Raw genomic sequence first — 17,649 nt, forward strand, 5'->3', positions numbered from 1 at the left:
AAATGACAAAATCTTACTAAAGACAACCTAGAATTAAAATGGCTGAGGTTTAGCATCTGCCTTCAGGCAGATTTTTATTTAAAAAATAAAAATTAAAAAAAAATTATTTAAAAAGTAAAAATAAACAAAATAAAATAAAATGGCTGTTATGGGGAACATTCCAATTAAATAAGACCATTTAAGGAGTGCGGTTGAAAGTAAGGGTGCCCAAATTAAATAAAATGGGATAGTTGTTTTAATTGGCATGCAGAAGCCCCCCTAAAACTTTCAAAGTTCCAAAACAGCTTCATTGAAAGATTCATTGCAAGAGGCTGATGGAAAATAATATATAAAAACTAAAAAAAAAAAAAAAGACTTTATTTATTTATTTAAGATTTTATTTATTTTTTCATGAAAGACACACAGAGAGAGAGAGGCAGAGACACAGGCAGAGAGAGAAGCAGGCTCCATGCTGGGAGCCCAACATGGGACTCAATCCCGGGACTCCAGAATCACACCCTGAGCCGAAAGCAGGTGCCAAACCACTGAGCCACCCAGGGATCCCCCCAAAAAAAGACTTTAAAAAGGACATAACTCCTACTGTTCTCCTCTCTCCCCTCCTTTATCTGAGCACTAATTCTAGAATTCCTGTGTCTGAATTGCCTTTCCACTCTAACTCTAATACTCTTTAACAGAGTATTAAACAGATGCCTTTGAACCAAGACCACTCAGGGCACCTGGCTGGCTCAGTGGGTGAAGCCTGTGACTCTTGATCTCAAGGTTATGAGTTCAAACCCCATGTTGGGTGTAGAGATTACTTAAAAATAAATACACTTTGAATAAGACTACAGGAATCTTTCACTCTTAGGTCAAAGGCCAATCTAAGGGCCTTGATCACCGTGTCCCTTGCTTTAAAATCCAGGCCATGTGTCACTGATCTTTGATAGTAACTCTAGATCTTGTGAAGATAATGCCTTCTGCATTCTCCTTGAGGTCACCTCTTGGATCTATGGGGTGGTTTAATACTATCAGAAATATTTGTTCCAGCTAAAAACAGAGAGGATATTTAAAAGAATTTTTAAGTATCTCTATGGTGGAGGTGGGCCAGGCTGGATGCATTTTTAGTTGAGAAAAAAGAAGGTAACTGTGTCCTAAAGTGAGGCAGTTTGTTTAGAGAGGAAAAACACAGGATGAAGTCTAAATTTCAAAAAGAAGGTTGTAGAAGGTTTGTGGAAACATATCTTGGGAAAGGAATTTTACATATGAGCAGGCTATACGATTTAAAAAATGTTTTAATGAGCTTTAATACCTATTGTGTACTTATGTAAAACTAAAACTTAATATTCTTTCATCTGCTGAAAGGACAAGCTTTCTTGGTTAGTTGGTCCACTCTTAAGAAATTAGGCTTTTCGACCTTCTAAATAATCTTTTTATCAAAATAATTTTCTGTGTTCTCTTTCTTCAGCTGATCTTTGATTACTTAAATCTAGTACTCTCAATATTACAAGAGTTAAGGTTTTCTCAGAACTATGTAACCTTCCAAAACTCCCGGTGCTCTTTGTCACTTTGGTTAAACAGATAGCTAACTATTGTTTCACAGTAAATTATGATCCTAGTTGACCAAGTGCTTTAACATCTCTTGATATTTTTGACAAACTTCCCCCAAATCAAATTCTGAATGAATTATTTTTGACATCAAACATATTTGGGATTTTTCAGAGGATCCCTGGAACATCTCACTATTTGTTGTCTCTCCTTATAAAATGAGAGATGATACACTATTATCCTAATTTGGTTTGTAAATTACCTTAAAAGCATTATCAAGTAAGAAGTAATAATAAGCCTTTTTTATGTTATATTTGTATAGGTATATATATTATAAATATTTCAGAAATTGCACATAATTTTTAAAGTCTGGTATTTCCTGGTATAATGTTCTCACCATGATGCCAGTTATTATTTTTAAATATTGTGCCTTACAGAAAAACCAAATTTCCTTGTCAATTCTATTATAATTACAATAAACTCTCGTCAGATCTTTAACAATGGGCATTTTTAAGTCTGTCAGTTACAAATAGTTATTATTTTACTTTGATGCTTCTACAAAAGTATTTCTGCAAAAGTCCTTCATCTTCAAGGAAACTCATGGAAAGTACTCCAGAATACAGGTTTCTGATAACTTTCATAAAACTGAACTGGGTAAGAATTTTCAGAGCTAATGGAAAACTTGGATTCAAACAGAACAAGAATTCCTAACATGGGACTGAGGGGACTGATGAGGATGGTTATAATCTTTATGACATACCTGTAAATTGGACTGGATCCTGAGTTCTGATTTCTGCAAATATCTATCATTTACTAAACTAATATTTCCAATTTTTTCCCACCCTTCTGGTCTGGAATCACTAACAAAGACTGACCTTAAATCTCCTCAACAGGAATTACACCAGGAACTACCTACATGACAGCTAAACCTCAGAGACCCTTGGATATACATCTCACAGCTGAGAAAGGCTTCACCTAACATCTGGTCCCATACAAATGCTGGAGACTTCCATCTCTAACTGAGTTGGAGGAATAGTAGTAAACATCAATATAGACTGTTTCCACCCAACATGCCATATCAAGACTTTATATTCTAATTAAATGTAAGAGATGCCTGGTTTAAGTGTCTGCCTTTGGTTCAGGTTGTGATCCCAGGGTCCTGGAATCAAGTCCCCCATCCGGCTCCCCACAGGGAACCTGCTTCTCTCTCTGCCTATGTCTCTGCTTCTTTCTCTCTGTGTCTCATGAATAAAGAAAGAAAATCTTTAAAAAACATAAAATCATTTCTTTCTTTTTTTCTTTCTTTTCTTTCTTCTTTTCTTTCTTTCTCTTACTTTCTTTCTTTTACTCTGGCATTGGCAAAGAAACACCAATCATCTGTATCCCCTAGACTATTGCTAGGTTTTGTCGTAAAAACTCATCTGTCCATGATGCTAGAGACCCCCTGGTCCATTTCCCTGTCTCCACTCAACAATCCCAAAATTGGGGAATTTTGCATCCAGGCTCTATGCAAAGAAAGGGGCACAAGGCAAGGGCTAAGAATAAAATTGCACGTGTCCTATACAGACCTTTAAAATTTTACTGGCTTCCATGGCTGTCACTTTTCCAGTCCTGAGCCACAGATTCAAGTGGGAATTACCAGGAAACATTCATGATTCAGGCTTTGCTTCCTTTGGCAGGGTCCTGCTTCCCTGGTTTGGAATAAATGTAGATAAGGTTATAATCAGGATCCACTCCTTAACTCTTAAAAATATTGCAGAATCTGTTGCTAAAGTAATAATGGCCCAACAAAAATCCTCACTCTCTGGCCAAAGTTGTTCTTAACAATAGGATAGCCCCTGATTATCTTTCAGCTGAGCAGGGAGGTGCTGTGGCCCACATCACATTTTGCACCTAGATTAACACTTCTGGGGAAGTTGAAAATCAGTTATATAAAATCACTGAGCAAGTCACTTGGCTTAAAAAGGTGACTCTTTTAAAGGGGTCTCTTACTTATTTGATTTTGAGTGGTTTGGGTCTTGCATCCAAAGTATACTACAGATATCAGGGATTATCCTATTTATAATCATCATAGCAATCTCCCTGGTGCATTGTATTCTCTCAAAGGTTTTTAATGCACATTAGCAACTTCTAACCACCAAGCAAATGATCTCCCTAAGACTAGAACATCAAGAGAGAAAAAAAATGAAGAAAATGACCAACCAAAAAATTGTTAGCCTGAAATCATGATCTGTGAATACTATAGAGTTTCTGCAAAAGCAGAACAAAATAAAAACAGAAAAAGAAAACATCATGACTTATGAATGTCACCTAGAGTATCAGTCAAAGTTGTGAGAACTATAAAAGAGGTAGCTGAGAACAGTACTGATGCCTGAAATCTTGATCATATTTCTCAGGCTAAGAGCCTGATCAAAAAGGGGGAATTGTTTTAAAAAGAAAGAAAAGAAAGAAAGAAGAAAGAAAAGAAAAGAAAAGAAGAAAAGAAAAGAAAAGAAAGAAAGAAAGAAAAGAAAAGAAAAGAAAAGAAAAGAAAAGAAAAGAAAAGAAAAGAAAAGAAAAGAAAAGAAGTAACAGGCCCAAAATGGAGTTACTTGTGCTAAACCCCACATCAGCAAACCAGGATTTCATACCTAACCTAACTGCAGTCTCAGCCTTTCCCAGGAGCAGAATTTTAAACCAATGGGTCTGAAATTTCCTAGTCAGCACTAGGAAAGTGATCTGTTGATAGAGCCCTGCCCTTCCCCCAAGTAAGGTGACCCTGCCTGAAGTAATCCCTTCTTTTATTTATGACGTCCTTGTCCCTGTCGCCTTCTGTCATGAAAGCCTTCCATTTTGTACAGCTCCTCAAGTTCCTCCCCACTTGCTCGATGGGATGCTCATGAATCTTTGAAGAAAGCCAATTAGATCTTCAAATTTACTCAGTTGAATTTTATTTTTCAAAAACTTTCTTTTTTTGTGTGTTTAAATAATGATTCAATAAATAGTTTAAAAAATACATATGTTATCTTCATGGACATCTCCATGGATTTACCACAGATGTTTATCTGTTTAAACAACTGTAATGGTCAGTGCTTGAAGCCAAGATGGCTAAGTTCAGGGACTCAATATTATGCTTTGAAAGTGCATTTTTTTATTTGTGGGGGCACTACCAACATTTCCCTTTTTTCCCCCCTCCAGCTTTATTGAGATACAATTAGTATATAACATTGTGTAAGTTTAACACATACAATGTGTTGATTTGAAACACTCTACTGCAATATGATTGCCCACCATAGCATGAACCAACACCCCCATCATGTCACACAATGACCATTTCTCCTCTGTAGTGAGAGCATCTAAGATCTATTCTCTTAGCAGTTTCCAAGTGTATGATTCAGTATTAACTATAATCACCATGCCGTACACTAGATCCCCAGAATTTATTCCTCCTGGAAGTTTTTACCCTTTAGACAATATCCTTTTAATAAAGATTAAACAGCTAGGTTTTGCTCTCAGGTAGCTTGGGGTAAGGCTAGACTCCACAGAAAAAAACTGCTCTGTGACCACAGCAATCCCCAGGAGACTCCACAATACTCAGCTGTGCCTATCCATCAGGCAGTTCAAGTTCAGGGATGCCAGAGCCAGTTGCCACAACCTATTTACAAAGCCACACACCCACTGTCTCTCTGGCTAAATCTCTTTTCTTCCCCTCCCCCAGGATCTCTTCCCCAGACCTCTAGATCAGTGGTTCCTCCTTTCTGCCTTCAAGCAAGCACATATACACCATATTGAAAAAGAAGGAAAAAAATTTGTCTTGACTTTATTGACCTTTAGAATCCTTTTTCCCCTTATACTTGTTGACTACCTGCCTCTGCATCAGCCAATATCCTTTGCTCCTTCCCAATGTTTTCTGATTTTGGTTTGGGTATCTAGACAGTTCCAGGGAAGCTGATTCTCCTACCACTTCCAGGAATGGATAGGGCACACAGCCTAGGCCACCTTGTTCAATTTTTTGTTGCTGTTGATGTACACCTAAAAGAATTTTGAAAAACTCACTGGCCCTTGCACGTTTTTATGTTGACATCCAAAATAATTTCATTATTAGTTTTAGATGCAAAAGAACTAATCCTGTGTATGTAACTTTTGACACTTTAAAATAAAACTGTTAATTCACTCTTTTATATGTACATAGCAAACTCTAAATTTTTTGGCAATCGGTTTCCAACATCTAAAATAAATCTGAAAAGCTCTTCTATAACGGGTCAAATTCCCCACTATTCTTTTTTATTACTTAAAAGTTAGATTTCTATTCTATTTCTTCTGCAGAATTTGATCATAATGTAATGTTCCTTTTGCTTTTTTTAAGTAAGCTATTATTTTTCTAGGCAAGAACAAATGTCCATTATTTGAGATTAATTTTTTTCTTGTGGCCATAAGGGTCTAGATGTCAGCTTTTTCCTCATGAAGTGATTATTACAATTCGATCAAAAATCTAAATATATGACAGATTTTGATAAATAATGCCCAAACATGAATACTAAAATTGTTATCAGAAAATCATTTTTAATGAGATAAATGGGGCTACCTTTATATTTTAGTTAGTTTGTAAATCCATGAATAAACATTACTCAGTTTGAGAAATTTTCAAAAATAAGATTAATTCTTTTGTTATATTTTCTTTTTATAAATGTAAGTGCTGAGACCTCATTCCTATAAATAAATGGAAGCAAGAAAAAGAATTTTATTATAGATATTAATATCTTATTATTATGCACACAGGTTACATGCCAAAAATCTCACAGTGGTCTATGAAAAACTATTCTTAAAGCTAGCTGGAAGTCAGAGTTTTTCTTTAATTTTGTTGGGAACAAAGATTTGGAAGTCACATGTCTTGCTAATGGACTTGTTTCCCAGTTAGAGCCATTCACTCTTTCAATTGGGAAGAATTATATCAAAAGGCTTTGCCTAGATAGCAAATGACTGTTAATTATACTTGCTATTCTTTTGCTAAGAAACACTTGATTTAACCTGATATACCCAGAGAGGACATGGAAAATAAAAGTATTGCTAAATTCAATAAAGCATTACCAACATGTTTTTACAAAATAAAATGTTTATCACATGGTTTAAATGTATTTCATAGAAACCTTGGAACAGCAGATTTTACTCACTAGAGTTACAGAAAATATCTGTCATATAATCATGTTGGCAAATGCAGACCTCATTGTCAAACCTGTAGCCAGACTTCTTCTTTGTCAAATGAAGCTTTCCTTCACTTTTCAGCCCAAACACAAATGTTAAACATGGTAAACATCTCACCTCTGAACCCCAGATGTCTGATTGGGTGGGGGGGGGGCACCAGGATATCAAGCCACCACCACTTTCCTTCTTACTGTTCCCCTTTGCTTTATTCTCATGAATTTCCCTCTGGAAGGATGCTTTCCCTCAGCACAGCTGGGGCTTCTGATGGAAACCACCTCACTGCTCCAGCTATTTAGCTTGGGTTCAGAACACACCAAGGTGATCTGATACTGGCTTCCCAAGTCATGCTTCAGGCTAAGACAGGAAAAGTCATAAAGCCTTGATCAAAAGAGTGTGTTCAATAGCAACACTGCAAAGCTGACCTTTTGGAATGTGCCCCAGAGATTTTTATGCCCTGGGTCAGCGCACCATAGTAATAGTTGGGATGGCTGAGACAGGCTCCTGCTTTGGTAGAGCAAGAGAAGGGTGATTATGAGAAAGGGAATGAAAAGAACTGGCCCAAAGCCTCACCTGCAAAGAGGTTCTCAGGTACATCAATGTTAGGCAAGAGTGAGTATGAAAAATGAATATATTGACTACTGTAAAACTAAGTCAGTGTACCATTTTGAAAGGCTTCATTTACCCTCAAGGATATGCATAGCTAGTTGGAAGACTGATAACTTCAGCTAAACCAATCACTGCAGTCCCAGCTCCTGGCCACAGACAGGAGTATGTGACTTTAGCTTGTCCAAGACACAAGTGCTTTCTCTCTCCTCTGGGCTTGAGTGGGGACTCGTGGAGACCTGTGAGCTACTGGCAGCCATTTTGGAACCATGAGGAGAGCCAACCTTAGAGCAAACAACTGGCACGGGAACGATAATATCACTGAGTTTCTGGATCAAGCCTGCCTTATACTCATCCTCTCTCTGGCTTTTCCAAGTATATTAGCAGATGTACTTGCTGTTTTCATTTCTTTGAATTGGAATTTACTTTTAATAAAAACATACTAACTGATATACTTTAAGAAACTTCTTACACAAATAGTCACTACCCACCAGTTCTATTCCCTTATTAGTTCTTTTCTGAAATCAAATTCAGCTACTAGGTACAGACATGAGCCAACTGCCCTTCTACATGTCCACGGTCCCTTTTATAATGGCATCAATTCCATTTTGATCTGTATTGTCTGGGTCGGCCATCCCTTATCTGAAACTGTGAAACCCACATGCTTTGAAAAGACGAAACTTAGAGAGAGAGAGGGAGAGAGAGAGAGAGAGAGAGAGAGAGAGAGAGAGAGAAAGTTAAAAAGAAAATCATAGGCCCAAGATGGAGTCACTTATGCTAGGCCAAGTCACCAAATTAAGGCTTAATATCTATTTTAACTTCAATTTCAACCTCCCCTAGAAATGTACCCTTAACCAATTGGTCAGGAATGTCTGGTCAGTACCAATGAGGTAATCTGCCACATGGGCCCTCTCCATCCTCCAAAGGAAGATGAGGTAATCTGCATGATAAGGTTCTCTGCCCTTCCCCTAAGGAAAGGTGACCTTGCCCAAAACAGTACTTTCCTTCTGCTAGTAACTTCTTGCTTCAGCCTCTTTCCTAAAAAATCCTTCCATTTTGCACAACTCCTCTGAGGTCCCCCCTCTTCTAGAGGGCATCCTCCCCAATTCATGAATCACTTAATAAAGCCAACTAGACCTTCACATTTACTCAGATGAATTTTGTTTTTTTTAAACAATGGATAGATTTGCACCTTGGCAACAAGACTTGTCTTAAACTGATGTAGAGATATTTACCTCCATTTTTCCCACTTAGTGTGAACATGTGCAAAGATCATTTCACTACTGAAACATTAAAATGTGTGATTCTGAGGTGCTGCCACAGATCCTGCTGGGGATGCTGGGAATACAGGTCTACAATTCCAAACTCAAAACCTTTGGGGCCAAGTGTGTTGGAACTCAGTGTTTTCATGATTTTAGGAAAGTTTTCCAGTGATCATGACATTTATTACCCCACTGGAAGTATTATGTAATACTTAGTAGTTCTTTTAGGGATGCCAGCAGAAAGCATCTCCAAAGCAGAAAGGACATTCAAAATTCCTCAGCATAACAGGGACCCACTGACTTCCATTCAGGGACAGACAGGAAAATTCTTTCATCAATACGGTATCAATATATGGCATCCCTGAAAAAGAAATTAATGTCCATATGAGAGTGCAATGGTGAATGCATGACATTATTCATTTGTCAAAATCCCTAGCCCGTGCAACACAGAGTGTGTAATGTAAACTACTGACTCCAGTTAGTATTAATATTATGTATTTATAGTGATTCCTCTGGGACACCTGGGTGGCTCAGTGGTTGACCATCTGCCTTTGGCTCAGGGTGTGATCCTGGGGTCTTGGGATAGAGTCCCGCATCAGGGTCCCCACACAGGGAGCCTGCTTCTCCCTCTGCCTGTGTCTCTGCCTCTCTCTGTGTCTCTCATGAATAAATAACATCTTAAAAATAATAAATTATATTAATAAGCCTTTTTATTTAAAAAGTGAATGTCCATTTTTGGGAGATATGCCTACTTTTAAGAAATCATTTAGTGAATGAACTGCCAGACTCACAATAAAAGTGGAATTGGGAAGGGGGCAGTGGAAAGGGGTGGAGATCTGTGTCCACATTTATTTATGAAATGAGAATCCCCCTCCCACAGCCTGAGCACTAATGAGCAACCCTTCCCACTTGCCTAGCTCTGGGTGTTGTTCAAGATTATTGTTGTTCAAGATTTACACTTTTGGGAAAGTGTAAATAGGGAATGGATAGAGATATAGGGACTAGGGATTCTCCCAGTGGGATATGGTGGAGATTTCCATGAGAAGGAGTGGAAGTTTTGCATGTAGGGAGCTGAAGGTAAAGGAGCTTAGGAAGGAAAGGCCCAAGCTCCAGAGCAGGAAAGCCACCTTAGGGGTGCGGTGAAGGGGAAGACCTCCTTGGGAAGGTCTGTCTCCCAGGTGTTTCCTAAAGAGAGCCTGTAAGCAGCACAGTGGCTGGGGATGTAGGCTCTGAAGCCACACTCCCTGAGCTTACATTTCAGCTGTACCACTCACTAGGTGGACGTTAATACCACACAGTGTTGTTGTAAAGATTAAACAAATGAAGCATATAGAGCCCTCAGAACCACGGCAGGTAGCGCAAGCACTCAACTGAAAGCTCTTATTAGCTTTTTACTCTCCTACATTATAATACTCTTTTCTCTCTTTCTCTTTTTTTTTTTTTTTTTTTTTTAGATTTACTTATTTATTTGAGAGAGAGAGCACAAGCAGGAGGGGCAGAGAGGAGAAGGAGAGAGAATCTCAAGAAGAATCCACTGAGCATGGTAGCCTGTTGTGGGGCTCAATCTCATGACCCTGAGATCATGACTTGAGCCAAAATCAAGAGCTGATCACTTAACCTACCCCTTCTATCCCTTGAGTAAAGAAATTTCTTTTTTTTTTTTAATTTTTTATTTATTCATGATAATCACAGAGAGAGAGACAGAGGCAGAGACACAGGCAGAGGGAGAAGCAGGCTCCATGCACCAGGAGCCCGACGTGGGATTCGATCCCGGGTCTCCAGGATCGCGCCCTGGGCCAAAGGCAGGCGCCAAACTGCAGCGCCACCCAGGGATCCCGAGTAAAGAAATTTCATAGACCTTGTTCAGTGTATTCATTAGAGGAACAGGGTGGCAAAAGGTTGAGTGAAAAAAGAGCTGTTTTCATCTCATGTCCTCCAACAGAGAGGGGCTGCTGGCCTTGTATGGGATTTTTCACTCAAGTTTTAGGTGGGGATGGTGGCCTGCGACAGAGCAAGCAGAGAGACTCAGAACACTACAGGCACATTCTAGAGAGGACAGATGCAAAGAGAGGCAATGAAATAAATCCTACAGTTTAGAGCATGTTGTCTTCTTAAAAGGGTACCTAGAGAGCCCAGTTAACCGCTGGATGCATCAGTAGAAGGAGCCATTTCAAAACACGCTTGCTAAACTCAGACACATTGTACTGGGCAGCACGTTGGGCCTACAAGACCCCATCTAGCCTGTCTGCAATTCCTCCTCACAAGCTCCCCATTCTTTCACATTGTTTCAGCTTCATCTCCCTATCCATAGGGGCCCACACAGTCAATCAGAAATCTCATTAGCTTCTGATCCCCAATTTCCACTCCTCATCCCACTCTGCACTCCACTCGAGATCTGCTTCTTTGACCTATTGTCTTCCTCACCTTCCTCTCCCTTTCTGGGCCTTCAGTGGCTTCTTTTGCTTCCAGAGCTAAGGTCATGAGTTCCTCCTAGGGAACTTAAGGTTGTAGAGCAGTCAAGACCTTTCCCTTGACCCAGGCAAGCTTTTAGGTCACTCTTCCTCCACAGAGTTCCTCTAGTAAAAAAAAACCTCACTGAGTATCTGTAAAAGGGTCCCAACCCCTTTTCCTTCCATACCTTCTCCACCTTTACTGCTGACGGATTTGAAAACGGGTTCTTGACAATTCTTGGTTACTGGCAGTCACTGGGTCTTCATGTAGTAATCTGCTAGCCCTTCGCAACTGTTCTACCCTTTTAAGAACTGTTTTGTTCTAATCCGACATCTCTTCCATGATCATTGTACTTACCACATTACAACTGTCTGAGCTTTTAATTATTATTTTCCAAAGGGGAGTCCTTGGTGAATTGCATTATCTTCCAGTATCTGATCTTAAAGAATTTCCAAATTCGAGTCTCACATATTTAAGAGTTTGTATTATCAGAGCAATTAGTAGGAAGATTTAGTTGTCCCACTGTTTTCCATGAAAGATTGGGGGTGAAGGGGGGTGGAGGTATAATTTTCTTGATGTATGAACAGACTATTCAGTATGAACAATTTAACTGAAAGGAAAAGCAAATATGGATTTGAAATAACTCATTGTTTCTCATCCCTGGAACACATGGAAGGGACTAGTTCCATGATCAAAAATTTAGAATGCCATTTTTCTTGATGTTGGTCTATTTTATCTACTGAATTTGTCACCTACAGTTTTTGTCTTTTTTTTTTTTTTGTTAAAGCACGTGTGCAGATTAGTATGAGGCTTCATGTTTCTGTACCACAGTCTAATCTAAACATAAACCTAAGATCTCAAATGGTGAACCAATGCTTCCCTGTCTCTTGATTTTATTTGTTTTGATTGCCAAAAATAAGCCAAGGGAAAATTACTATGAAATTTTCCTTTAAAAGTCAGCCCAGGGATGCCTGAGTGGCTCAGGGGTTGAGTGTCTATCCTTGGCTCAGGGCGTGATCCCAGGATCCTGGGATCAAGTCCCGCATCAGGCTTCCCACACAGGGAGACTGCTTCTCCCTCTGCCTATGTCTCTGCTTCTCTCTGTGTCTCTCATGAATAAATAAATAAAATCTTAAAAAAAAAGCCAACCCATTTGCTGTCAAAGAAGACAGGAGGATTACTCAAATCCAATAACCCAGAGAGGAAAAGAATGTTTCTGTTTAAAACAGCCTGGTCCTTCAGCAACTATCACACAAACGTTTCCAAGTGAGTAAACCCAATTTACCAAGAATTCTGACAATACTGAAGGAAGTGTTGCCAGTGGTATAAATTGACATGACCAAACAGAAAATAATGTCTTCTGAAAGTCACCAGATATGCACACATATGGTTGAGGTGCACAGGTGAGAATATGACAAAGTGATACAAAACTGCTGTAAATAGTTTTTTTTTTTTGTATTTTTTTTTATTGGAATTCGATCTGCCAACATATAGTATAACACCCAGGGTTCACCCCCCTCAGTGCCCATCACTCAGTCACCCCAACCCCCTGCCCACCTCCCCTTCCACTACCTCTTGTTCATTTCCCAGAGTTAGGAGTCTCTCATGTTTTGTCTCCCTCTCTGATATTTCCCACTCATTTTCTCTCCTTTCCCTTTTAACCCCTTTCACTATTTTTTATATTCCCTGTATGAAGGAAATCATATAAATTTTGTCCCTCTCTGATTGACTTCAGTCAGCATAATACCCTCCAGTTCCATCCACGTTGAAGCAAATGGTGGGTATTTGTCGTTTCTAATGGCTGAGTAATATTCCATTGTGTAATACAGACCATTTCTTCTTTATCCATTCATCTTTTGATGGACACTGAGGCTCCTTCCACAGTTTGGCTGTTGTGGACATTGTTGCTATAAACATCGGGGTGCAGGTGTCCCGGCGTTTCACTGCATCTGTATCTTTGGGGTAAATCCCCAGTAGTGTAATTGTTGGGTCGTAGGGCAGGTCTATTTTTAACTCTTTGAGGAACCTCCACACAGTTTTCCAGAGTGGCTGCACCAGTTCACATTCCCACCAACAGTGCAAGAGGGTTCCCCTCTCTCCGCATCCTCTCCAACATTTGTGGTTTCCTGCCTTGTTCATTTTCCCCATTCTCACCGGTGAGAGGTGGGATCTCATTGTGGTTTTGATTTGTATTTCCCTGATGGCAAGTGATGTGGAGCATTTTCTCATGTGCTTGTTGGCCATGTCTGTGTCTTCCTCTGTGAGATTTCTGTTCATGTCTTTTGCCCATTTCATGATTGGATTGTTTGTTTCTTTGCTGTTGAGTTTAATAAGTTCTTTATAGATCTTGGAAACTAGCCCTTTATCTGATACGTCATTTGCAAATATCTTCTCCCATTCTGTAGGTTGTCTTTTAGTTTTGTTGACTGTATCCTTTGCTGTGCAGAAGCTTCTTATCTTGATGAAGTCCCAATAGTTCATTTTTGCTTTTGTGTCCCTTGCCTTCATGGATGTATCTTGCAAGAAGTTACTGAATACCAAGTTCAAAAAGGGTGTTGCCTGTGTTCTCCTCTAGGACTTTGATGGATTCTTATCTCACATTTAGATCTTTCATCCATTTTGAGTTTATCTTTGTGTATGGTGTAAGAGAATGGTCTAGTTTCATTCTTCTGCATGTGGATGTCCAATTTTCCCAGCACCATTTATTGAGGAGACTGTCCTTTTTCCAGTGGATAGTCTTTCCTGCTTTGTTGAATATTAGTTGACCATAGAGTTGAGGGCCCATTTCTGGGTTCTATATTCTGTTTTTGTGCCAGTACTACACTGTCTTGATGATCACAGCTTTGTAGTAGAGCTTGAAATCTGGCATTGTGATTCCCCCAGCTCTGGTTTCTTTTTTCAATATTCCCCTGGCTATTCGGGGTCTTTTCTGATTCTTAAGATGATTTGTTCCAACTTTCTGAAGAAAGTCCATGGTATTTTGATAGGCATTGCATTGAATGTGTAAATTGCCCTGGGTAGCATTGACATTTTCACAATATTAATTCTTTCAATCCATGAGCATGGAATATTTTTCCATCTCTTTGTGCCTTCCTCAATTTCTTTCAGAAGTGTTCTGTAGCTTTTAGGGTATAGATCCTTTACCTCTTTGGTTAGGTTTGTTCCTAGGTATCTTATGTTTTTGGGTGCAATTGTAAATGGGAGTGATTCCTTAACTTCTCTTTCTTCAGTTTCATTGTTAGTGCATAGAAATGCCACTGATTTCTGGCCATTGATTTTGTATCCTGCCACACTGCTGAATTGCTGTATGAGTTGTAGCAATCTTGGGGTGGAGTCTTTTGGGTTTTCTATGTACAGTATCAAGTCATCTGCAAAGAGGGACAGTTTGACTTCTTTGCCAATTTTAATGCCTTTTATTTCTTCTTCTTGTCTGATTGTTGAGGCTAGGACTTTTTTTTTTTTTTTTTTTTTTTTGAGGCTAGGACTTCTAATACTGTGTTGCATAGCAGTGGTGAGAGTGGACATCCCTGTCGTGTTCCTGATCTTAGGGGAAAGGCTCTCAGTGTTTCCCCATTGAGAATGATATGTGCTGTGGGCTTTTCATAGATGGCTTTTAAGATGCTGAGGAATGTTCCCCTATCCCTAAACTCTGAAGAGTTTTGATCAGGAATGGATGCTGTATATTGTCAAATGGTTTCTCTGCATCTATTGAGAGGATCATATGGTTCTTGTTTTTCCTCTTGTTGATATGATCTATCATATTGATTGCTTTATGAGTGTTGAACCAGCTTTGCATCCCGGGGATAAATCCCATTTGGTCATGGTGAATAATCTTCTTAATGTACTGTTGTATCCTATAGGCTAGTATCTTGTTTAGAATTTTTGCATCTGTGTTCATCAGGGATATTGGTCTATAATTATCCTTTTTGGTGGAGTCTTTGTCTAGTTTTGGAATTAAGGTGATGCTGGCCTCATAAAAAGAGTTTGGAAGTATTCCATCCCTTTCTATCTTTCGGAACAGCTTTAGTAGAATAGGTATTGTTTCTTCTTCAGACGTTTGATAGGAAAGCACCCTATCACCCTTCCCCTGGGAAACCATCTGGCCCTGGACTTTTGTGGCTTGGGAGGTTTTTGATGACTGCTTCAATTTCCTCCCTGGTTATTGCTGTTCAGGTTTTCTATTTCTTCCTGTTCCAGTTTTGGTAGTTTGTGGTTTTCCAGAAATGCGTCCATTTCTTCTAGATGGCCTAATTTATTGGCATATGGCTGCTCATAACATGTTTTTTAAATCGCTTGTATTTCCTTGGTATTGGTTGTGATCTCTCCTTTTTCATTCATGATTTTATTAATTTGAGTCTTTTCTCTTTTCTTTTTAATAAGGCTGGCTAATGGTTTATCTATCCATCTCTTTTTTTCTTTCAAAGAAGCAACTCCTGGTTTTGTTGATCTGTTTGTTCTACAGTTCTTCTAGTCTGTATTTCATTGAGTTCTGCTTGAATCTTTATTAACTCTCTTCTTCTGTTTGGTGTATGTTTTATTTGCTGTTCTTTCTCCAGTTCCTTTAGGTGCAAGGTTAGCTTGTATATTTGAGTTTTTTTCAGTTTTTTGAGGGAGGCTTGTATTGCAATGTATTTCCCTCTTAGGACCACTTTTGCTGTATCCCAAATATTTTGAATGGTTGTATCTTCATTTTCATAGTTTCCATGAATCTTTTTAATTCTTCTCTAACTTCCTGGTTGACCCATTCATCTTTTAGCAGGATGCTCTTTAACCTCCATGTGTTTGAGTTTCTTCCAAATTTCCTTGTGATTGAGTTCTAGTTTCAAAGCATTGTGGTCTAAAAATATGCAGGGGACAATCCCAATCTTTTGGTATCAGTTGAGACCTGATTTGTGACCCCGTATGTGGTTTATTCTGGAGAAAGTTCCATGTGCACTTGAGAAGAATGTGTATTCAGTTGCGTTCAGATGCAAAGTTCTGTATATATCTGTGAAATCCATCTGGTCCAGTGTATCATTTAAAGCTCTTGTTTCAAAAAAAAAAAATAAAGCTCTTGTTTCTTTGGAGATGTTGTGCTTAGAAGATCTGTAATTTGCAGAAAGTGTCATGTTGAAGTCTCCTACTATTAGTGTATTATTATCTATGTATATCTTTACTTTGGTTATTAATTGATTGATATAATTGGCAGCTCCCACATTGGGGGCATAAATATTCATGATTGTCTGGTCCTCTTGTTGGATAGATCCTTTAAGTATGATATAGTGTCCCTCTTCATCTCTTACTACAGTCTTTGGGATAAAGTTTAATTTATCTGATATGAGGATTGCTACCCCAGTTTTCTTTTGAGGACCACTTGAATGGTAAATGGTTCTCCAACCTTTCATTTTCAGGCTGTTTGTGTCCTTACATCTGAAATGAGTCTCTTATAGACAGCAAATAGATGGGTCTTGCTTTTTTATCCAGTCTGAAACCCTGCATCTTTTGATGAGATCATTTAGCCCACTGACGTTCAGAGTTGCTATTGAAAGATATGAATTTAGTGTCATCGTAATACCTATTCAGTCCCTGTTTTTGTGGATTATTTCTTTGGGCATCCTCTTTCTTTTACAGGGTCCCCCTTAATATTTCTTGCAGAGCTGTTTTGGTGGTCACATATTCTTTCAGTCTCTGCCTATCTTTGAAGCTCTTTATCTCTTCTTCTATTCTGAATGAGAGCCTTGCTGGATAAAGTATTCTTGGCTGCATGTTTTTCTCATTTAGTACCCTGAATTTATCCTGCCTGTCCTTTCTGTCCTGCCAGGTCTCCTTGGAGAGGTCTGCTGTTAATGTAATGTTTCTCACCATATAAGTTAGGGATCTCTTGTCTCTTGCTGTTTTAAGGATTTTCTCTTTATCTTTGGAATTTGCAAGTTTCACTATTAAATGTCAAGGTCTTGAACAGGTTTTATTGATTTTGGGGGGGAACCTTTATCTTCTGGATCTGAATGCCTGGTTCCCTCCTCAAATTAGGGAAGTTCTCAGCTATGATTTATTCAAATATGCTTTCTGGCCCTCTGGCCCTCTTGGCACACTCTGGAACCCCAATTATATGTAGATATTTTTCCTTCTGAGGCTGTCATTTATTTCCCTTAACCTTTCTTCATGGTCTTTTAATTGTTTTTCTCTTTTTTTCCTCAGCTTCCTTCCTTGCCATCAACTTGTCTTCTATGTCACTCACTCGTTCTTCTACCTCATTAACCCTCATCGTTATGACCTTCAGTTTGGATTGTCTCATTTAATTGATTTTTAATTTTAGCCTGATTAGATCTAAATTCTGCAATCATTAAGTCTCTTGATTCCTTTATGCTTTTTTCCAGAGCCACCAGTAATTTTATAATTGTGCTTCTGAATTGGCTTTCTGGTGTTGAATTGTAATCCAAATTCTGTAACTTTGTGGCAGAGAGAACTGTTTCTGATTATTTCTTTTGTGGTGAGTTCTGCTTTCTTGTCATTTTGCTCAGTGCACCATGGCTGTATGAGTGGGCTGCATCAAGAATATCAACCACGACCTAAGTAAATTTCACCCTAGATGATTCTGCCATGGTCAGAGACCAGAAATTGAAAACAAAGATCAGAACAAAATAAAACA

This window comes from Canis aureus, chromosome 3 (genome assembly GCF_053574225.1).
Source record: "Canis aureus isolate CA01 chromosome 3, VMU_Caureus_v.1.0, whole genome shotgun sequence".
NCBI lineage: Eukaryota > Metazoa > Chordata > Mammalia > Carnivora > Canidae > Canis > Canis aureus.